Below are 25,412 nucleotides of genomic sequence, written 5' to 3' on the forward strand. Positions count from 1 at the left end.
TAACTAATTTTGCCCATTTATCCTTTGATATTCGCCTGACGCTTCAGCGACCTGCCTTAACCTTTCTTGGCACTTGAGCAGTCAATTCAGAAATCAATTAGAAACGAAAAATCTATTAAAGCCAGTACTTGAATGCCTTTGCTAATAAAACTGTACAAAGGCGCTTAAGGGGGATTCTCAGGGCGCTAATTGGACATCGAGTGGATTACTTAGCGAAGCTCATTTACCCATTTTGAAGCACCCAATCGGCAAGTCTCAAACAGTGTGGACGGCCCAAGCGTAACGTTCCAGCGACCAGTACATGCGTATCTATTATCATCCGCTCGAGTGTTCTATGAGCACAATAACAATAACAACAACAAGCTGGAGAGGTAGAGGTGGAGCCAAAGGCTGAGAATGAGAGCATAAACATGAACTTTTGCCAGCTTTGCAATTTTGCTGAATAAGTGCGGCTTGTGCTGCTACTGGGCTTCATTACGCTTGATTTCTTGTGAACTGGCACACTTCAACACATACACACACACACAAACCCATACTCAGACACATGCAGTAACATTAAAGGAGCGCTTAGTTTATGCTTCGTTAGCCAGCTTGGACGGCTGACACGGCTTCGTCCTGGCGTCAAAATGCCTCTTGGCTGAGAGCCGGGCATGAGCAGTCATATGAATGCTGAGGCGCGTCATGAGCGAACAATGGAACCCAGGAACTCCCACTAAAGGGGCCAGTGGGCGCAAAGCACGAGCTCTAAAGCTAAGGCTGTAAAGTACGTTTGACAGTCAGGCGGCAGGCAGCAGGCGCCGGTCGGCAGGCAAACAGGCGAGCTGCCGGCGACAGGATGTGGTCACAGGATGCGTATAGCTTGTCTATTGCGGGCTGCAGACGCCTGACCAGTGAACGTCTGAATGACAGACACCTTTGTAAACAGCTACAGGATACGCCACACACATGAACACACACACACACACACATACAAAGAGAAAGGGCCTAGCATGAAGGTCTAGAGTAAACAAGCCCCAGTCGCAGTTCGAACTGGCCAAGCCAAATAGCAATCCTGAATCGTAATTCTTGGCTCAACGAACCTGTTGAAAGGCAGCTCGACGCTGAAAAGCGAGCAACACTTTTTACACATTCACTCGGTTTTATGCAATTTCCGAGCTCATGAAACGTCACACGAAAGCGTCGTGCCACATGCTGCAAGCCATTTAAATGCTGTCGCTTACCCTGGCACCCTGCATGCCCGCCCACCCTCTGTTTGCGCTGCAGTAACCGCAACCGCTGGGCACCCGGCAGCACTCGCTTCGGTTTGAATAATTAACCAAAAAAACGACGTCTGACCACAGCAAAGTCAGCGGCAAAAAAGGCAACAAAACAATAATAAAATATATGTATTCTAGTCCTGAATGCTGTACGGAAAGCTACTCTGTTTTCATATATGTGTTTAATTTTACAATCTATCTTTGTCAATTTTGAAAAATTATAATTATGTACATTAAAATTTTAAAAATCTTGATAGACATATGATAAAAAGAAAATGAATGTATAGAAAATTTAATGACAATTTGTATATACATATATTATATCATAGGATATATTAACGGACCTAGCTAGATCGACTGGATAATTCCTAATGCATTTAATGCTTTTCACTGCCTGTTACATGTACATATACAATTTCATGAAACCCTTTTTCGACTTCCAGGGTATAAAACCAAATGAATAAACAAATTTATATTACGCAACCACAGGGTTTTAAGCGCAATTCAGGCCGCTCTGACGTTGATTAAAATTCAACACGGTTTCCTTTTTTCTTTTCTTTTTGACTATTGCTCGGCCCGTTGAAAGACCAAAATTTGTTTGCATAAATCATTGGAGCAGGATTGATTATGACAAAAGAAAATACCGACAATCGATTGCAAATCCCTAGCACGTAGCTCATTTATTTATGTATTTTCTTTTCATGCCACAAAGGTACCAAAATCCAGTCAACACAAATCCCTCCACCCTCACCATACAAATGACAGCACATTAGCCGCAGCGGATGGTGGCCTTTTCATGCCTGACTGCACGCCCACTTGGCCCAGAGCAAAAAAGTAATGTATAAATATATAAGTGATATGTATGTATATGAAAGAGGAGCCCAAATGGAGCCCCAGAGAACTGACCAGCAGTCAGGACACAAATGTCAATAAATTCATATGAAGTTATCTCTTCCAGACAGCTTAATGCGCATTTTTATCGCCTAATCTAGAGTCAAATTTCTGCACAGTTGAATTTTTAGAAATCTCTCAAATGCGAGTATCAAATATGAGCATCAAATAATTCATTGCCAAAAACCGTACACTTACCCCAAGGTTCTGAAGTGGCCTTCTGCTTGAGTTGAGTTCAGTTTTAACGGGCTGCAAAAAAGACACAAAAAAATATAATATAAAAATTAAATTGAAGTGGATTTTTTTATGGTATAAAATTGAAACAGAATTATTTTTTTTTACGATTGTAAATTTCTTTCGTGTAAAAACTAAAATAAATGCCAGCCGATAAATTAAAACTAATATGAAGATATAAGTAAATTATTCTCTTTTAAATATTTGAATATTTTATTCATTGAATTTTCCGTTCGTTTATTAAATTTACATGTGATAAATATTAATTTAAACTCGTTTTTTCTCAGATTTAATAATCAGTTTGTAATGTCAATTTAAATTTTTGACAAACGCTTGAGCTGTCTTCAAAAAGTTTTCATGAATTTCATTAAAAGAATTTTTTTCTGGTTTGTTTGTAATTAAAAATTAAACTGAATTTGGAAACTGAATGCATGAAAATCAATTAGAATCGATTATTTAGAACAGGATTAGACAAGATTAAATCTTTAGCACTGTAGATCCATAAAACCGAACTAGCATTAAGCATTTGGTGTTAAGGTCAAAGCAACAGTATGGTAGATATCATCTGCTGTTCTGCTTGGATAACTATGGGCCACTTAATGGGCGTGGGCCACTTGGTTGCTATGGGAACGACCCAAATAAAGTCGCATATGTTGACTGCTGACAGCATTTGATGAACCTAATAAATACGGAGCGAAGTGCCACTCAGCCCAGCTCAGCTGCCAGCCAAAAATGTTAAATAAAATTGAAGTATCAAACAGATATTCGTGGCCCACAGCCGTTGCCGTTGACGTTGGCAGCAATTCAAAAATATCTTTTATTGAATCTCGAGCAACGAGTAACTGGTAAGTCTGAGCCAGAGGCTTGCGGCTAGGGGTGGAGCGAAGCATAAAAAAGATTATCACAGGCCTTAGTAATGGGTCAAAGTGTAAATGGGTGTGTGTGTGTGGGTGTGTGTATCTATATGAAGTGTGCTTGGAGTGACAGCAGTCAATGACATTGAGCCTCAGAAAATAGATTTATACACCCACACACTCAAACACCCAGCAGCCACACACACCCTTCGATAACTGGACATGACCAAAGAAATGTCTTTGCATCAGCTTAAAAAGCTGTGCAAGTCTCTACATCAAATTGGATTTTTTATTTTTATATATGTATTTTACTTTTCACAGCGTGTGCAATGCATCTTAACTGACACACTCCCACACACACGCACGCACACAATCGCGAGCTCACACCCACACAGCCACCCACTGACAACCCCAAATGCATTTCGGCTGCTGCATTATTTATAGTTTTTTTTTATGTCATGGAATACGTGATTTCGCATAAATTGCATGACCCACACTCGAGTGTGTGCTCACTAACCCCTTCGTACAGCCGGCATCCCCCTACATCAATGAGTTTAGCGCACAAAAAGTGCAAATTAAATGGTTCCTATGGAGGAGGGGGCTAACATTGCAGCGCGTATATTTAATAAATGATGGCACAGACGAATGCGAGTAGATAAAAGTCGATTTAACAAATGTTGCACAGCTTCATGAAAATGTATACCGATAATAGATATTTGAGAACTTATATTTTGTGTGTATTTACAGAGATATATTCAATAGGTATATCAATAGGTTAAAGATACTACAAGACTATTAAAACATTAAATCTAATTAAAACATATGGCATTTTAAATTTTCACTAATATTGGCTTATGTAAAAAAGTCGCATGTGGTTGAAGATAAAAGTATTGTTAAAAAGAAAGGAAAATATATATAATGCTTACATTTATTTAACTAGCTCTACCCAATTTCTTAGTTTTGACGAAATCATATATTAATTAGCATAACTTCAACATATAAAATTTAACGAGGTTTTTGGTTTTCTATTTAATTCTGAAATTATATTAATTTAATAATCTTGATATGCACACACTTGTATTTATATTAAATACTGCATATTACTCATACGAGCTTAGTTTTTAAGTAACTAACTCAAATCTTGTCAGGGAATTTCCTTAAGATAACTTTCAAAGAAATTTGCAATATACATATGTTCAACATGAATTTTTTACATTACGTTAACATAGCGTTTCAGTTCATAACTCTGTGTTTTTGGGTTATGCCAGCGAATTTCAGTTGTTTTGTGACCAAATTGAATAATATATGGAAGTTCTAATCGCATTTTACGCATTCCAGTAACGCACTCAGCACTCAATGGTAAAGCATTTAGATGCTTGCCGGCCACAAGCACAAGCACGCAATCACATTCGCACACACACACTCACGTTCTCTTTATAAACACATAAATTCTCGAGTAAATGTACTGTTAAGCTGGATTTTTCACACCGCCCAGAGGGGCGACAGGACGGGGCAAGGGAGTTGGGTACACAGTCTACAACTATTGAAAAAGCATTAATACAAACATTACGTAATTTTAAAAGGAGCCAGCACCAAGGCAACCAGGAGGCAGGTCCAGTGGCCAGCGCGCAGCTGGAAAATTGTGCAAGTAAAAGATATTGAATTTGCCGGTAGATGGTCAATGTGTAGCTAATAAACAGTAAAGAGACACGCAGCCCGGCAAGGAGCGCCGCAGGAATATCGATTACGGGACACACGCGACACAGACATTCAGGCCGCAAATAAAAACAAAAATACTGAAAATGACAACTAAGCAGCAGATACAAACTAAGCAGCAGCAGGTAACGCTCGAACCGGCATAATTTCCAACAGCTTGAGCCATAAAATTTGAAGCGAAGGCCAACTTGGCTTGGGCATGAAGCGCCCTATATAGAATATCAGTACTCAGCAGGCAGTCTGTTTGGGGGCTAGCTGAGCCAAGTGCTGACACCTTGGCTGGGCGCCACTTAGCCGCAATGGGGCACAGCTGCAGCAGAAGCGGCAGCTTCACATTCTATGCAAAAGTTCATTTCGGGGCAGCAAACTTGCCAGCACATGCGAACCACTTAAAGCGCTGCCAATTCTGGCAACATGGGGTAGCTACCAGTATTCAAAGTACACTATGTGGCATTAATGTTTCGTGTTCTTGTTGCACAGTGCCTAATTTGTATCTGCCGTCCGACCACAGGACGCTATTAAGCTGCTTGCTACTGTGAGCTGCACAAATGGGAGAAAACTATGTTCAACTTATTTTTAAGCAAGCCAAAATGTTTTAGTCAAGATGAAAGGACTAAGGTATACCCTGTATGCAAATATTATTTATCTAGAATTCTTATTAAACTTGAAAAGCCAGAACGAGAAGTGTGGGGATTTGGTTTCTTTAACAATTTTTGCCCACCAAAAAACAAGTTTCATTGCATCAATAACAATACCCTGTAAACAAGTCTATATACTGAACTATAAATATTTCCTTTCTCGAATCACTTTTCCGAACTTTCTTAATTTTATCCGATCTCCCTAGAATACAATTATTTTAAAAAAAATCTAGCCAAGTGCCCGACTTGCGAATACCCTGTGTGTTAGTGTGTTATAGCTCTTTCTTCCTTGCACATGTAAACACTAACCTGTTTTTTAATCACATCCAATTCTAGTTTCTTATCGGATTTCTCGATAAACTTGTTAGATGTTCAGACAACCACAATAAAACCTTTAAGAATAGAATATGTTAAGATTATCTATAAAAACTCCTGAACTTATTAAATAATGGAAATATTTGTTATAGTTTTTTAGGGAGCCACCTAATAGTAACCGGAATTAAGTTTGAGAACCTTCATACCCAATTTAATAAATCTTGTAGAGTCTCTGATATCCCTCAGGTAGACATACTGCCAGACAAACAAGCGAACATTTCATCGGTGGACACAACTTTGTTTTTAATTAAAAGTATTGAAAATGCATAAACTCAAGTTAAGAATGCTTATTTAAAATAATGGCCTTACCCACGTATATAATAAAAGTTTAGTTTCGAGTTTCGTAATTGGGAACAATTTTCATCGTTGGCTTAGCTCCAGCACATTTTGTAGCATGCTTTGCAAGGGGACAGAGTTGGGCACAGGCCAAGCAGATGCCAGGCAACTAACTGCTTCTACACTTATCTACATAAACATACAGACACAGACGCCCCCTCGCCTAGAGCTTTAACACGCATACGCTTAGTGCTTAGTCTTAACCCGGAGCTATCAAATCTTGTAGCTGACATTTATGTGTGTCTTACAATAGCTACGGCTAGGGCGATGGCTACGGCTGCCAAGTATTAATGTCCTAGCCAAGGACGAGCCACATACATATTCATTCAATGTGTGCCACAGTGAATATACATATGTGCAAATTCACTCAGATTCAGCTGCATGTACTCGTGTGTGTGTGTGTGTGTGTTTATGCTCGGGCGTGTGTGCCAGTGTGTTGACATTGATTGCGTGTGCGTGTGTTTGACAGTTGTCCCAACGAGTTTAATACTGGTAATAGTGCGATTTTAATTGAATAATATGCAATCGTGATAGCCCCAACTGTCGGTATATGCCACACCCCCACACCCACACAACCCACACACACACACACAGGCACAACCACCCAACGAAGTGCGTGTTGGAGCTAGACAACTTTAACTATGCTTTCCGTATCCGATTTGTGCACATGACAATCTCGTATTTGTTTTTCTTGCCCTCCTCATTTCATATCCTGGCTACAGGATTTAGTAGCCTTATAATTGTCAATGGTCCATTAGGGGGCCGGCCGTTGTCCTTTTCCACAGATGACATAATATGATGCCTGTGGTTGCGTGAATCACTTGACTTGACCCATAGCAGCAGCTGGCCCACTTGAGATGACCACGTGACAACAACAGTTAAAAGAAACCGAGTGAATGAATAAGGCAATATTCTAAGTATATGTATGCGGAGGTATTAGCAAATATAAAGTGTTTTTAAGTAATGTAGTCGTAAGGCATTTGAAAACTTAGACTGTTTTCACCAAGTATTCTCAACTAACAAGTACAAATGAATTTTCAAATATATTAACGAGTACCAGTGTTTACATACGACACTACTGAAGACATAGTCGAGATTAAAAGAAACTAGAGAGGAATGAAATAAATTAGTACCAACGGAAATGAGCTATGGGTACCGAGTGCTCTTTAGCTTTTAAAAATATCATGAGTACTAATCATAACTAATGAGTACGAGTACCAAAACGAGTCCAAGTGACTAAGAGCTACTTATAACTAATGAGTGCGAATACTGACGGCAACTAAAGAGGACTAAAGAGCACTTATTAGTTTATAGTAATACCTAATTAAAGTTGCATCTAACGTAAAGAGTACCTAAAATTTCCCTAGGCTGATTTTCAGCACATTTCTTGTTTTAATGTATTAATAATTTAAGATATATTTCAATTACAATATCGTATTTATTGATGTAAATTATGATTCAATTGGGACACATATATTTGAATAAAACTTTATACTGCGTAATGTACAACATATGTGTTTCAACGATGGGCAAACCCTAACTACAAGTATATCGTTATTTCTGCTGGTGATTTATTTTCAGGAGGAAATCACGCATACATTTCTATTTGCTGCGGGCAGGCGATACTCAGTGTGAGTTCTGTTTATGATGGTCGTTTCAATTATTATGAATTTGTTGTGCTGTGTGGCGTTATGGGACTCTGCTCTGGGTTCTGGCCCCTGTCTGGCACCAGGCAAGCAGCACCCATGCATATCTTTTATTGATAGGATCTGGGCCGGCACAGCGCAAACAATGCGGAAGTCACCGAAGACATTCACAAGAAAGTTCAACGATGAGCACGGGCTGGACTGGCCCTTAAGTGTGTGCGTGTGTGTATGTGTGAACTTGTTTGTGTATGTTAAGCATATTTGCTCGTATATGGAAAATCAATAAATTAATGTATTTAATGCGTATGACTTAATGATTGCATATTACTTCCGCGTGACTGGTGCTAACTTTACTGGGCTTCTCGGTCTTTCAGTAGACATCGCGCTTAGGCATTTCAATTAAAATACCAAATTTATAACATATATATATTTATACATATATCAAGTAAATGTGAGCAAATATTTGTATTGTAACTGAGCTTTTGTGAATTGCTCAACGTGTATGTATTATGGTCGTAAATTAAATTAGATTTCAATTAAGCCTTGGCATAACAAATGTACCACAAATAAACAAAGGCATTAAATCAAGCATAATGTTGGGGTGCACGGGTCTAGCTCTTGAATTTTAAAGCCACATTCGAGCCAGATGTGTTGCAGTGGCCGCTGCTGCAATTTGACAAATAGCTGCAACAAAGGACATCACTAAGAAATTAATTTCTTGTGCTAGTGAAAAGTAATTGGAAGAAGAAACAAAAGACAAAGCCTTGGCACACATAAAATAGCTGCAAGACTTGGCTAGCAACAGAAGTCCCAGCCAGCCAGTCAGCCAGTCAGCTAGCTGGTTTGCCTAACAGTAGCCCCCAACAGGTCTCATATGGGTTGGGAGTTCGTATATGGTGGCTTGAACAGAGAGCATGGTACGAAAAAAAAATGTCACATGTAGTATATGCACATAATGTGCAAGCATAAAAGTAAAATATAAAAAAAATGTCAAGAAAATACAAAATACGTCAGCGAGCGAACAAGAAATTGAAAACGGAAGGAACACAAAACAAACAAGCGCATGACATGCAAAACACTGGCAAACAAACAAGAACAACAACAACATAAAGAACAACAACCAGTCAAAGGAGGAGCACATACAAAGTCCTGAGACTCATACAGAACCAGACCCAGTCTTAGCCTTAGTCACAGTCTGAGACACGTTGAGCAGCTCGGGAACAAGAACTGAAAATGCGCTGATAAGCGTGGAGGCGTGCACACCGGATGCGAAAAAAAGGCCCCAACCCAGGCATAAAGAAAATGTGGCACACCAAAAAAAGAAAAATCCGACCGAGGAAAGGTAAGCAGAATGATTTACAAAATATTAGGCTGCTATATACCCTGTACTTAACATTAAGGTATTCGATTAGAGGGTTTGTAAATAAAATCTATAGTAATAATAATAAAAGCAAGAATAATATTAATAGTAATAATAATATTAAAAATGAGTATACGAATCATACTACTCAATAGAAATAATAAAAATAATAATAATAATAATAGAAATAATTATAATAACAATAATAAAAGTAATAATAATTATTATTAAAATAATAACAAAAATAAATTAAATAAAAATAATAATAAATTGAACATTTAAAATATATTTATTTGACCCATTTATCCAGTGAAAGAAATAATAATACTGAAATATAAAATGTAGCATGCATACAATTCTCAATAAATCATAAGGTAAAATACAATTTAATATTAATTAAAAAATATTGAAAAATATAAATCAAATTGTGAGCCATCTCTTTCTCGATCATATTTAAAGTATTTTTTACAATTCACATTCATATCTTTATGAGGTCGACCAACCTACCACATGGCCAATAACAATATATCGGATTATCAATGTTTTGTCATGACATGCGAAGTAAAAAAGTTATAAACAAAAAGTTTATATTCATATTTATTATGTTGCCAAGTAAAGCCATGCCATCTGATTTTAGATTAGGCTGAAAATACATATTTTATTGTGCTTTCCCGGCATACGACAATAAAGTTTTCACATGAATTAGTTAAGGACCTATTATGTTTTATATGGGATATAAGTATAGAAATACCACAAACCATTGGAATTAATTGTACCTCTAAATGCATACTTCTTTAGTCTACAAAGTAGTTTGTTCTAAATGTGGATAAGTGGAAAAACGACTCTTAAATTAACTCAACAAACATTCATTAGCTCAATTGAAAGGTGGTGCAGCTTTCAACTGTGTTGTAATTAGAAGCTGAATTTTTCCCAGGAGCAGCAGACAGCTGCGTGCTATTCGAAATAAAATGTGAAATGTTGCGACCAGAGAGCGGTGCTGCTGAAATGGAGGAGGTTAAAGATGCCGCCAGGTTAAATGTCAGCAGAAGCGAAGAACACACCCTGCAGCTGGCCAGGTGGATGTGCCATGGTGCCATGGTGTGGAGCCATTAGCACGCGCCAATTGATGTGAACTGCTCATAACAAGCGGGCAGGCGGGCAGGCAACTAGGCGAGCAGCTTGTGAGGTAATGGCCCCCAGGGGTACGCAGGGGTCACAGCGTTTCGGCGTGATGGCCTGCAACATGCTCCGGCAGCGTGGGACAAAGACTAAAAATCAATAAAGGCCATTAAAATGCAAGCCAGCTAAACAACTACAAAAAATATGTAGTACTAAACGGTGGTTGCATTGAAGGCTGCGTTGCTGCCAAGGAATGTTAAGTTCAAGCGGCAAGGTTAAAGAGCAACTGAAAGGACCTTTCGTACCAAGCGAGTTGCGTGCCGCGCTTGGATATGTTTAGGCGTTTCATTTGCACCCCTTAAGGACCCGCCTCCCGCACAGCAACGAAAAATAGAATCCAAGGCAAAAAATTGGAACTTGGTAAATTGTTGTTTAGTTTCCTAATCGATGCCAAAACGCAACGCGTGCCATTTAACAAGGTCGAGGACAAATGGTGCTGCAAAAAATAAAAGGACGAATTTATGGCATGCCACGGGGTGCCAATGCCAGCGATCTTGTGCTTGAGCGGCTCAGGGGGTTGGCGCAGTGGCGCACACACACAAACACACACACGCACACAAATGCAAATGTGATACTAAATTCGCTATGAGATTTATGTGACAGGCGTTGGTGGCGCCCAAAACATTTGCAGGCATGCTGCTCAGCATGTGTGTGTTTACTTGGTGGTATTTGCACTGCCCACAAGTGCATCTCCAGCTGCGGCGCGTTGCTGGAGGTGCCACTGCAGGCGTCGCTCGCAATTTTCTGTCTGTGGCGCAAAGTCCAATTAAAAGATTTTTAAATAAGACAAATGCCGAAAAATAAAGAGGCCAAAATATTTGTTCCCCGCATTAAAGCAAATAGAAACTTAGGAAAATAATTAAAAGAAAATACTCACTATTTTATTTATTTAGTTATTATAGAGAAAAAATATAATACAAATTCGAGTCAGACACATAACGTGTCCACTTAAGACTTTATCTCTATATATAAAACTGTTTGTCCTGACTGACTGACTGACTGACTGACTGACTGACTGACTGACTGATTGGTGATCAACGCACAGCCCAAACCGTAAGAGCTAGGAAGCTGAAATTTTCACTGTAGTTACCTTATGTGATGTAGGTGCACGTTAAGACGGGGTTTCGGGAAATTCCACCAGCAAGTGTGGAAAAATCGCGAAAAACGTTTGTATGTAACTTTTTTGTTTGCCATCCGATCGGCCTCAAAGGTCTTTGTTCAAATTCATTTGAGGGGTGTTTCACACTTTTTGAAAAATCCATTCCTCCTTGGTGGAAATGGAGGTCAAAGATTTGGTGGGTGACGTTTCGCACTCAAATTCATTTCCAGAGATCTATCAGAAAAATCATTTGAGACGTGTTTCACACTTTTCGCAGAATTCAAATTTCTTCGTGGGGAATGCGATTTAAAGATTTTTTGGGCGAAGTTTTAAGTTGTGTCCGATTTGCTTTAAGCTTATTTTCAAAGCTCTCAATAAGAACTTAATGAATACGTATTTCGACGATTTGGAAAATTCCACCCGCAACAGTGGTAAATTGGCGGAAAACGGTTGTATGAAAGCTTTTTGTTTACCATCAGATCGGCCCCAAACTCATTTTCAAAGATCTATATTCAAATACATTTGAGGGGTGTTTCACACTTTTTGAAAAATCCATCCCTCCTTGGTGCAAGAAGATTTGGTGGATGACGTTTTGTGTTCAAATTTATTTCCAAAGATCTATAAGAAAAATCATTTGAGACGTGTTTCACATTTTTCGCAAAATCTAAACTCCTTCGGTGGAAAATGATTTCAAAGTTTTTTTTGGTGAATTTTAAGTTTGTTTGATTCCCGTCCGATCAGTTTCAAAATCATTTTCAAAGCCTTTTGAAAACATTGATTTTATAACATACGTGCCACGGGCAAGGCCGGGTTATACCCGCTAGTCATATATATTAAGTAATTTAAGGTAAACACAACATTTTTTATTATTTATTATCTAACTAGTATAAATACAATAAAGACCTTTATCATGCAACACCCAAAAAAGTTTATTTATCGATGCCTCGTTCAAACCCAAATAAAGTATTTTTATAAATCTTGCATCAATCTGATTTACGGATTTCCTAACTTTTATAAAATTTGTCAAGTCAAGATTTTGCCAAAAATCATAATAAAAGTATGTGCACAAAAAAAGGTAAATAAATATATATTTACATATAATACTTTCAATCTTTAGATCTTCTCTTGAAGATCAAGCAACAAATATCATGATAAAAGTGCCAGAACATTCAAAAAAAAATTAATTAAAATTAATTACCCTGAAATGCTTGTTTTAATTAATAGTTATTTATTAGGCCTTAATCTAAATATAATTAGATTTGCCATTTGTGTAAGCCATCTATCATGCAGAAACATTTTAGTTGCATATGTTGCTAAATACGTATAAGCATATTATATCATATCATCGCATGGATAACAAATGTTCACACATACTTCTGGTTATCTCGACAGTTGTTGTTTAAAAATAACTAGCCAAAATATTTGCCATTGTTTTGCCGCCTAAATTAATTGGGAAATTAAACACACACATACACACGTACATAAATTTCGCATAATCAGACTATTTATAGCTGGCGATAAAATCAGAACAATTAAACTTGGGTAACACTGAGACCACTAAATGTGATTTGTTGTGTGTATTAGAAGATATTCATAAATCTAAATTCTTATTAAAATGTATAAGCAAATGCACAAACGTGCACATATTTTGTTCCGAAGAGCAGTTGATAAAGCCAGGCCAAATACCATAATTATCATAGTTGAAGGAATTACAATTATATTTTTTCAATTGTTCATTTATCCAGAAAATTCAAATAAAGTCAGGTCGAGGATTAAATAAGTAGTTCCAGGAAGTCTGCTTAAAGGAAAATACATTGTATTGCCATTTTAATAATATTTTTTTATTATTTTATTGTTATTGGTATTAGAAATAATAAGCATGAAAGGAACAATAGCCATTGTTATTTAATAAATAAATATTATACTTTTATTGTTGTATCGTAAAGCGTAGCATAAACCAATATTTTATCTTCAACAAGTGAAACCGCGCCCAAAATCAGCATCAGGCAGAATGTTTTTTGATTTTGGAAAATTCCCAAAATGTTAAAGACAGTCGAGAGATTGTCAATTGTACAAAAACATCCAGATAAGATTTGACAGCTGCATTTGACAAGTGCATGAGTGTACAAATAAAATAAGCTAAAAGTACGCAAAAATAGAAATATACTAAAATTGTTCGCTATTTAATTGATTGATCTATTGCTGTGCAATCTGGCTATCTATAAGCGGCGAGCTGAGGACGGCCTTGAGCCGGCAAATAATTATAAACAGGCAACACATTTATCAGCAGCGACTAGCGATAGTCGGAATTATCTAAATAATATGTAGAAAATATACGTCTAGGTCAGTAAAAGTGAATATACTCTTTACATACTCTGGATCCTGCAAAAGTAAATATACGCTTTACATACGCTGGATCCTGCAGACCGCACGCTCAATTGAATCTATTTGGCAATTTGAGGGCAATAAAATAATAGCAGCAACAAATAAATATTTATGTCATTTACGCTTTTTTTCCTTTATTAATTTATTATTTTGTTTGTTGCCGTGTCAATGACTTTTATGCGTTTGTGCTGGCGCTTGCCTTGGCACTGTTACCATGTACCGCGGCAGGCAATATTCACATTACGTATACGCACTGCTGGTCGCCAGTAATAAATGCGTAAAGTAAGCGTCAAATAAATAATTAGGCAAAACATTCTGAAATGCCATTCGTAATCGCGTGCAGCATGACGGACTATGGCACCTGCCAATATAACATACATACTCATATTAAGAGGCATATATGTATATTTATATCCCAGCTCAGTGTGGGATAACACATCAATTTACAGCCCAGATAGCCGCTGCTCGTAAAATGTGTTTTCTTTTGCCACTAAAGGCCAAACAAATCACATGGCTATTAATTTTTATTAACTAAATCTCAGCCGTGGCACTTCAAGAACCACACAATAAAAAAACTAGAAAAAACCCCAAGTTAACCGAAAAGAAATCGTTAACTTCTAATATGAGGCAACGGCCAGCCGTAACGAAAGCAAAAGTGAAATCAGCTTATCAGTAACGTAATTAACCAGTGATAAAAGTCACAAACACACCCCCGCATACACACCCCCTACGCCCAGAGTGTGCACAAAGTTGACCGGCAAACGGCGCCGAGGCAACTGATAAAAAATGTGTGTGTATGCGGGTGTGTGTGTGTGTGTATATACTATGATATGGCCGCTTGGTAATATCAATTTAGATTTGAATTTAATTTATTTACACTGGCAAATATACGAGATGGCCAAGTGTGCGTTTAAGGCGGCAACTCAATGAATAAGTTTAAATGATTCAGTCATTCAGAAGGTAACAAAACAACCGATGCAATCAATTTTGCTTCAGACGATACGAAGCGATAAATGTATTGAAATATTTAATAAATAGAAAAGACAAAACAAAAAGATATACGGTTCGAACCGCTAGAACATTGATATTCTAGTGCCTTGGCCAAAGACCTAATGCTTAATACTCATAAAAATAAAAATAATAATATCAATAATAAAAATAATAATATTGATAACTAAAGCAATAATTGACATTATGCTAAGAATTGAGGCTCACAAAAGAGTTATGCATGAAAAATAAAGTTTGACCAGCAATATCTTCTATAACAAAAACAAGACAATTAAAGCTATTTTTAGCATTTCGAAGATTAAATATGCTTGCTGATATCTATCTTGCAGATATATGTGACTAGAAAAGTAAATCTCGTCATTGCCCAAGTTTGCCCAAGTTATCTTGAAAAATATAAATATTATCCATGCAAAAACTGCATCTTCTTACAAGAACTCAATATATGAGATAGTTATTCGATGCAACAGATTAACGAACCTATACGAACCTATTTCATGATGCATTTCAGTACACTTTAATACCCTGTGTAATGCCGCTCAAAATCTTCAGCTGCATACCACAGCAGGACAACAGGTGCCCTGTCATTTGAGACTACTAAGGGACTGTCAAGTGGAAATTGAAAAAATATTAAAGTGCGAATCTACTTATATAAAAATCCATTTGTGGCAGCGTACGCAATGGAACTGCTAAGCTAGCGGAAAGGAAAACTAGAAAAAAAAAACACAAAAAAAGTTAAAATCAACAGCAAACAAGTTGACAAAAGCTTAAAAGCTTATAAAAAATATCAATTTAAAAAAGTTCAAAGTTTTTCTCAGCCTGGCAAAGTAGCTCAAACTGCGACACTGAAACTGAAACCTTTTAGCTGCGTAATTTAAGCTGCAGCAAATCGATTAAATGCCCAACCAAGGCACTACGATAGAAGACAAAGCATTGGGATTTCTCTAACAAGGGCTTAGAAATCCATTGGCCAACATATGGACGTGGCTTAGTTTGCATCTGGCTTTTGTAGAGCTGCCCTTAATTAAATGCACTGCATTTGTTGCGCTCAAGTGTGGATTACGCATACGCACCGTGAGCCCAAAGCCGAATAAAACCAATTCACGTGAGCTCCAAGTAATTCCTTTCTCAAAATGTCACATGCCGCTGACTGTCTGATGGAACTCGAACTGCGCACTTAATCATTATTGTCAAATTCTTATTCGAATTTTGAGTTCATATGTAAATTGCATGGCCAATGTCAATGCCAGCCGGTAGACGCAATTGCAACGACCACGTCGACGGCAGCGGTAACGGCAGCAGTTGCAATTGTTTTCGTGCCACAATTGTTTGCCCCTAATGGCCAGCTCTCGATTATTACGAGCTCTGATCTCCGCCAGGGGGCATTCGGTATACACAAGTGGTCAGCAGCTGTAGAATAACAACAATTATGGCTAATCATAATAATAACGGTAGAGCTTTTAATTGCTTGCTGAGTTTGATTAGTGCGTTGTTTACGTAGCAATAAATACTATTAATGAGTATTTGCAAAGCTGCCAGCAATTGCAAGCGAGTTGATAGAGGAAATTAGAATCTATCAATCATAACTTTAATGATGCTTGAATAAGACGAAACCTTGTTAAGCCGGGAAGGGGTTTATATAAGGAGTTAAAACACTGAACAACAAAACAGGGAACCAAATTAACAGTTATTCGCTATGGCGAATACTTAAAAGTGTTGCTATAAAACAACAAAAATGTTTCGTGGTTTGGTCTACGCTCTAATCCGTCGTATAAAAAAATCATTAGCCAACATCACTATTTTGTTTCAATTTTCAATAGAATACTTTTCAAATATATTATTTTGAAGCAAGCCAGCTTTTGAAAAAATATGATTTAGTTCAGGTTAAACATGTATCTTTCGTTATCCAGCTAAGCCTGGCAAAGGGTTCAGTTCAGGGTAAAAAAAAAATTGAATTTGTTGAGTTTAAAGAAAACAACATTAGAATGATTATAACAAAATTTTTTTATTATTTATTTATATTTTATATATATTTTATATTTGATATAAATAAATAAATAAATATAAAAAATAAATATTTTATAAACAAAACATTTCGTTATAAAAATAACCCTACTGCTCGCCGATTGTTCTCATATCGACTATATACGATATCGAGCAGAACGATGTTGTTAAAATCTTAATAACAAGATTGGAGCAAAGAATTTTCTCAATTTTCAACCAATAGTGGAAGCTGTATGATAAAGTGATCCGATTGGAACGGACCAATGCAAAGTTTTGTTGAGTTATATTTAAAATGTGTAGACTACTTTGCTCTTAACAAACACACATTCAGACATGTCGATGACGACACATCTGTTAATGCTAATTAAGAAAATGTATATTTAGAGAACTTTAAGGAGATGCCATTTCAAAAACCTTTCTAATTTTTATACACTTAATTTACAAATTAAACAGTTTTTAACTATTTATTCAAATGAAATTGTAGCTAGTGTGTGTCAAAAACATTGACTAGCTACTAGTTAAATTAATAGCTAAAACAGATTACATTTCAATTAGAAGGCGCGTGGCAACTTCTGCAGTAGGCCGGCAATTATACAATCAGTTGAAAGATGTATACAATTAGTTGGGGTCCCGCCCTCTGGGTATATATGCAATTAGCGGGTAAAGTGAAGTAGCGCCACTCGCAGCTGTCTGGCCAGACATTCGCTTTGATTAATGGCAAGCAGGAGCTGAGCAACATACACACTAACACACGCAGATGACAGCACACCCAAGCACACTCTCACACACCTGGGAGCATACAATGTATGGCCACTCAAGCAGTGAGGCGTACATTAAAAGGCAGACACACACACGAGCACGCACACCCACACACGAGCACACAGACACACACGTATAGGCCACATATATAATGCACCCTTGAGACTTGGCCAAGTCATTCAAGGCAGCAACAGCGACTGGCAGAGCGCGGGTTGTATATAGATAACTGCAGTCAGGGATAGCAGAGCACTTAATTCCGACATGTTTTGGTTCGGTTTTGGTCTGTGCTAATGCCTAATCAAAACATAGGCAAGAGTCCGTGCCCACAGCAGGGGCCAAGTTAAGCTTGTGTTCTACCAATTTGCAATTTAATTAATGAAAAGCCAAAACACTTGACCACGACGCACAGCTGCTCTGTCGACAAGCCAGTTAAAGGTTTACCAAATAGCATACAATTCTGTAAGTAAATGTAAGCGGAATGCAAGCAAATGTGTCTGCTGTCGGCATATAAGTGCCTTATAAAAGACGTACACACGCTATTCTACTCAAAATTTTAAGCAGTTTAGTGTTTTGCTTATATATGGCTGCGGCAAAAAACTGTTGAAATTAGCTGTCGATACCTCTGTCAGACCAGAGATATAAGTGAATATATTTGTTAATAAAAAGATCAAAAGATCATAGCGAGCTAGAAAATAAATGTAGAGACTTATATCTAGCGCTTTAAGTCGTTGTGTTATAGATACTTGTGCATTCCATATAAAATAACTCTATGTCTCTATGTTAAGATGGTTTTTAAAACGTAAAAATAAATGTCATATAAGTTTCTCTCACAACATTTAACTTACGTCACTTCGAAATGAAGCACCAAATGGCTGCACATTCATAAGCTGCTTAAAAGATAAATCTAGAAATTGACAGACATTTAAAATAATCGCCAAATTAATTACAGAAATAGCTTGTGTACAATTAGTAGAACTGTCGTCATCTCACAATAGTTTCGAACAAGCAAATCAGTGCAAGTTCGAGTTTCAATTGATGTCTTTAATTACAGGTAATTAAATCTAATTGATTCTCAATTTTGGGCCAACAATTCGTCGAACTGCCTGGAAGTTTGGCCCCAATTGACCATCGCCTAAGGTCAGGAGCGGCCGTCACATGCAAGAAGCAGCAGCTCAAGAGGCCAAACTTTTAAAGCTGATTGCGCAGCATGGCTTGCCAAAAAACTTTGGTCAAACACTTAACTCTTTGGCAACAAATGTGCAAGTTAAGGGGCGGTAGCTGGCCCAGTCGTCAACCACAACAGCGGACGATGAGCAAGTCTGTCAGATGGTGAGAGACTGATGTTGAGCGGCAGCCGCTGTCAGAGCGACCGCAGAGAACAAGCGCTTAAATTCGCAATTATGGCATTTTAATACACTGGCGAGACGTAATTGGCAATTCTGGAGCTGTTGCTGCTGCTGTTGCTGCTGCTGCCAGTTGGCAGTCGCCTGTTGCCAGTGGTGGATTTCAAAATTGCGGTAGGCCATCAATAATGTGAGTGTATGTCTGTTTGTGTGTGTGGGTGTGCGAGCGAGTGTGTGACACATTGTTGCCAAAGGCGCGCACGCTGCGTATACGCAATTTGAGCGAGCACTCACAAACCACGCTGCGTATACGCAATGTGCGAACTGGCGCACAGCTCGGGTTTTTGAGATTGATAGCAGGATCAAATGGTATATCGCAGCATGTTAAGTGGAGTGTTTACGTGTCCTTGTTGTCATTTCTCTGCATGTGTGTGTGTGTGTGTGTGAGTGTCTGCGTGCAGCGCTTTAATTATGCCCATTGCGGGCGCTGTCTTTAGGCCAAAAAGTTAGCCAAGGAGCCAGAGACCCGTCCCATGATAGGCGAACGAAATGAAGCTTAATGTCTGGCATTAATTATGCACAAAATTAAGATATATTATGCACGCCGGAGTTTATTATGCCCACGGCCCAAGTTCCTTGGTATGAAGCGCTGCAATTTGAATTAATCAATGAAAAATGTTGCGCGCACAAAAAAAGCTGCCAGTGCGCGGTTAATTAGTTTTTCATTAAAGGCATGAAAAGTTATTTTTTTCATTGAGCGTCTCATTATGTCAATATTAAATTATAAATAAAAATTACGCATTTTCAATTAAGCAGCGCGTTTACTGTATGCAACAACTGCCGCCTGCACCAGCATCAAAGTCATTCTTAATCAGCTCGCTAATTGGGGCGGCGGTTAAGCCACCAGCCACGCCCTGCGGCTTTACTCAATCAAGTTAATTTTATTCCAATGAAATTGTTTTCATCTGTCTTTCTGGTAAAAAATACGTGTATAAAATTTTTAATAACTATGGAAACTTTATAAAGCACATTAAAATTTAATTATATGTCGGCTTATGCCTTTAACTCTTACGAAAATTCATCAGTTTTATTTGAATGCATTTTTAATAATGCTGAATTTCACAGACGATTAATTAGATTAACCAGTATCTAAAGCCGCCGCATCGCTTATGTCAACCGATTAATAGGTTTGCATACATAATTAAAGAACTGTTAACAGTTGCATAACAATTTGTTTATTTTTATTATAATTAATAATATTTAATATATTTTCTTATCCTTATCAAATCTATGAAATATTCTTGATTTTCATGTGCTGTACGACAACTGATTTCTTTTAGCTCTGGAAAAACCTGTCTAAAAATCGATTTCCTCGTAGGTTGAGTTGAAACTTAAAAGAAGTAATAAAACCTGTCTGGAAATCGACTTCTTTTAAGGTTGAGCTATCGATTAACTTAAAAAAATAAAACCGGTCTGGAAATCGATTTTTCATTAGGTTGAGTTATCCATTCAGTTTTGAAAAACAAAAGCCTGCCTGAAAGTGGATTCCTAATAAAATTAAGTTATCGATTAAATTTTAAAAACCACAAATCGTGTTGGGAAATCGATTTCTTATAAGATTAATTTATCATGAGTTATCGATCAAATTTAAAAATTTACACCTGTCTGGAAATCGATTTTTTATAAGGTTGAGAAATCGATAAACGTTAAAAAAACCGGTCTGTTCATAGATTTATTATAGGGCTGAGTTATCGATTAACTTGATGTATTCTGGCATATATACTCATAAGTTTATATATTCGGATTGCTCTGAGCTCGATCTATTTATACAGATAGACTGAGAGCTATAGGATATAGATCACGAATCAATATACTTTATGATGTAAAATGACTATTACATATCTTCGCACAACTACTCTATACCCCTTTTACCTTTAGATACCTTTTCAGTTAGTGTATTGTATAAAAATCAGATACCAAAACTTGTATCTAAATGCTTACAATATGTTTTTATGCATATTTCAAACAATTGTCCTTAACCTGCAATACAACCTTATCCATTCCATTAACTTCCATTAACAATCTATTAACTGACTGCTCATTATAATTAGCTCTTAGTTAACTAACATTTAAATGTGACAAGCGCAGGTAGTGCAAAAATTAGACATGTGCCAGAGTAAAATGCATTACTTTACAAATCTAAATTTAATATGTACAAAAATCATTTTATTTTCCACTATCAAAGAAAATCATATGCACTATTAATTGAATTAATTCCAACTTAATTGTTTTTAGCATCAACTGACAGTTGCTTGAAATGCAGGCCGTGTTAAATATAAATTTACAAAGCACATCCAATGCACTCCGAACATGGAATTATGCGTATTAATTGATGATAATTAAAGTACACTTTGCCATGTAGCTCATTAGCTGCACAACATTTTCGCTGCGATGCCAGTAAACATTATGTATATAGAAGGGACATTGCAACATTGCAACATTGAATTATGTTTACGGCAGGGATGCAAATCTAAAACAAGCCAATGACCCGCCTCGTGGTTCGGCTCGAGCGCCTGACTTTCCACATGTTATATAGTTCCTAATTTTCTAAATTCTAAATTTTGTCTTTAAAATATGTTTTGGTTTGGATATTTTTTGAGCAATGAGTTTGATTTTAGGTTCGGTTCATAGAAAAAAATTAATTGAATTTGCGATTTTTAACCAGCTTGGAGCTTGAAATATATTACAGGCTGCAGCAAAGACTCCACAAATATGTAAAACGAGAACTTGGCTCGACTTTAAAGTGAGGTTATGACTGCAGGCCATCATTTTGGGATCTGTGCGATATCTCATTAGCAGCGCCAACTAATTAACATAAGTAATTTGCTCTCCCGTTGCGCTACATATTTACTGTTATTTCTGCGCATAGCCAAATTGCGCCCAAGACGCCCATTCAAATGGGGGCGCGAACCGGCCGGCAAAGCGGACACACAGATGCCACAAGTTTAAAGACTGAAACATGAAGCGGCAGGAGCTGAAACGCGGTTACCTGCCAGGAAGCTAATCACAGTCGTGTGGGTGGTTGGGTGGTTTGGTGGTTGAGTGTTTGGGTGGTTCGCTCATTTATCTTTGCGCGCGAATAAACACAAAAAGCTAGCCGCAAAAAAACAAGTTAGAGCTTGCTGGCCGGGAGTGTCCGACTAGCAGATACCCGTTAACGAGTGTCGAGCCGCTGTAAGCAGATACTTCACCTATCTTAGCCCCCAAATAGGGTAAATGGATTCTCTAATAGCTTAAGAGTTTATAATCCGATATTTATAAGATATTCAGAGCTTCTATATGGCAGCTCAGATTACATATATATTAATTCCATTTTGGTAAGAATGGGCGCAGGTATCTTATAAATTAAATCGAAATTATTGATACTTATGAAGAGGGCGCTGATATCGAAAAAATATTATGTTTTTATATTATGCGCATGGAATATGAGAATACTATATATGTATATTTTAACTTGTATATCTCTAGCTACCCGAGACAGAGAGACGAATCGAAGCCCATGGCTTGATCGACTCAGCTGATGAAGAATATATAAGATTTATGGGTTCGACAATGCTCCTTCCGCCTCTTACATACGTTGGTACAAAAGCATTATACTTCCTTGCTCAGTGCGATTGCTCACAATGTAAAGCTTGACATCAGTCGCAGAGTCTTCTTTTGGTGACTCTCAAGCTGGCCCTCGAGAAATACGGGTATTTCCGTTATTTAGGTGCGGTTATAGGCGCGACTGCAATATTTGTGGTTTCATCTTTGGAGGATGTAATTATAGTTAGTATATATGCCAAAATTGGTGACTAGCTTTAGGACTGGGAAAGATATAGGTTTTCTCATGAAATATTCTCTGACGCGGAAAACCTCGCTTACATACATATATCCAGTTTAATGACCTCTGCAAACATTGCACAAAACCAATAAACTCTCTTACACTTTATCGAACAGAGTATTAAAAGACCGAGCAGTGGCTTACATGATGGATTTCCAATGGCATTAGAGGCCGTTGCAAGCAAATGATATTTTGTAAATAATATAGCGACACGTTTGCTGCCGGCAGCGCAGTCGATGTCGATGTCGACGTCGCAGTCGTTGATAGCGACCTGGACGGAAATTAAATTTGGTCACGTTAATTGCCCCCGATTAGAGCATTTCGGTCATTATGATAAGCACCGTGGCCAGCAGGCGCGGCCAGCGTCTGGACATTGACAATGGCAATGAGTGGGCGAACGAGCAGAAGCTTGAGCTATGCGCTTGAATTCGAGTAGACCGGAGTGAGCATGTATAAAGTTATGTGACCTTTTAAATGGCCGGTTGCCAGTTGAGGAGTTGAGAATTTTTTGCGATTTTGATATCTTTTTGCGTGGCGGCTTTTCTGTGATTAATTATTAATTAATTAGGAGCTTTTCTGTGGCTTAGTTGCCTTCGTTTCATTTGGCAAATGTTAAGCTGGCAAACGCCTGGTTGCCCGCTCGTACGGCCGCCGTGGCGTATAAGTAATATTTGGCCAAAACAAACACAACAGCCAACATGGCCAAACAATGAGACCCGGCCACGCTTCAATTCCTTTACCGTCACACTTCATGCATTGCCATTGTTTTATATTTTATATTTTCTTTCATTTCGGATTCTTCTTAAACAGCACGCCTTCTAAGCAAGGCAGAAAGTGTCGTCCGCATGGGCAGGAGATTGCCATAAAATCGTTGCAGAAAGCAAAACAATACGACATTAAAGCGTGAGTGTGAGTGTGCCTGTGCGTGTGTGCATGTGTTAGTCGTGTCTGTCAACTTTATTACGCATACGCCCCGCTGTGCTTATACCTTTTGTCTCTCATGTGTTTTATGCTTGCGCTCAATTTACAATTGCCAAAGGGCAAGCCCACAACCAGCCGGTTCCCATAGCAGCTGCCATTCACAGGGGTTTAGTAAAAACAATTGATTCCATGACACATGGTATCACAGGGCACTGCTGCACAATTCCATTAGAACAATGAAATATGTCCGCAGATAAATTGAAATCTCATAACATATATTTAATTTTCATTTGAAAATTCCTTGCTATTTATTAGAAGCATTCCACGTGCAGTAATTTATTTTTAATTTTTATAAATTTTCAAGTGTTTTCCAGTTTACTTCTAGGCTTCAAATTATTTGTATCTTGACGCATGAAAACAACAAAGAAGCAAATGAAAATTAAAAAGCTCAAGACAAAACAATTGTTAAAACAGGTTCAAATCTCTGGCAGGTATTTAAATAATATGCAATATGTTTTTATAGCAATATATGATTCGAATAAATTGTTGTTTCAATATTCGAAAATTAGTTCTCCTATAAGTTTAATTAAAAAACTATTGCTTTTATCGCAGCTATATAAGATGTTTGAGATATTTGGTACAAATTTCTAGAAACTCAGTATGTTCAACATAAAAAAGGGAACCCACACATATTTGCACTTATAGTGTAGTTGTTTAATCCTATCCACCTACTAGAAAAATGTTTAAGCTTTGTCAAAAATACTCGCAATAAAGTCAAAGGATTTCCGTGTCAAACGCCTTTCCTAAGCCAACATAACTATTGCTAAACTTCGTCAAGATTGATTTAAGCCCAACAGAGCATTCAGACGGGCATGCCCATATAGACATACAGTCAGTAGATGTCAACCAAGTCTGATATGACTGCTTCTAGGCGAATTTATATTCAATATATAACCACACTGAATCATTCATTCGACATCAGCTTGTCTTAGTCAAATCTTCAAGAGATTTTAATATCCCATTCTCTCAGATAAAATTGAATTTAAAAAGCAAAGCCATTATATATAAGATATGGCTTACCAAAAATGGCCATTTAGTGGCATTTAAAGGAGTGCTGCAGCAAATGTCGTGCCTCATAAAACCAACACACTCACAGAAACCACACACTTACGCCCATAAACAAAAAGTGAGAAGGCTCTAGGTGCGCGAGTCCGACTAAAAGGTACCCTAATCCTTCTGTAGCACGGATGTTACATACATTTGAATATTCTTCTTATATATACGAAAAACACACTAATTTGTGCATGAAGATAACTGTGCTTCTTCTTCCCCCAATCTTAAAAAGCTTCAGTGATTATTGTCCGATCCTTGTGAAATTTTCAATGCACAAATGTGACATGCAATTGTGCATAGATCACAAAGGGCGTGGTTCTAGCTTTAAATTGTTGCCATCCGAATAATACTCTTAATCTATGTATAATATACAAGAACCTGTCTACTGAGCTTAATGTATATAGCTCTTATAATC

General features: G+C 37.5%; 1 protein-coding gene and 1 long non-coding RNA gene across 2 annotated transcripts in view; one reads left to right on the forward strand and one right to left on the reverse strand.

Annotated features, from left to right (window-relative positions):
- 5-HT7 (5-hydroxytryptamine receptor 7) overlaps positions 1 to 25,412 on the reverse strand; it is a 70,210-nt gene that overhangs the window by 42,855 nt on the left and 1,943 nt on the right. The window contains exon 2 of the mRNA XM_064699228.1: positions 2,346 to 2,396. The gene's annotated coding sequence lies outside the window, so the exon portion shown is untranslated. The remainder of the gene's footprint in view (positions 1 to 2,345; positions 2,397 to 25,412) is intronic.
- Positions 2,726 to 8,252, forward strand: LOC135440194 (uncharacterized). The gene is made up of 2 exons (XR_010438266.1): positions 2,726 to 3,226; positions 7,882 to 8,252. It is a non-coding gene; the product is annotated as an uncharacterized LOC135440194 (long non-coding RNA).

Source organism: Drosophila montana, unplaced genomic scaffold (genome assembly GCF_035044405.1).
Source record: "Drosophila montana isolate Dmon_TW-CO22-7 unplaced genomic scaffold, ASM3504440v1 contig_896_1, whole genome shotgun sequence".
NCBI classification, from domain to species: Eukaryota; Metazoa; Arthropoda; class Insecta; order Diptera; family Drosophilidae; genus Drosophila; species Drosophila montana.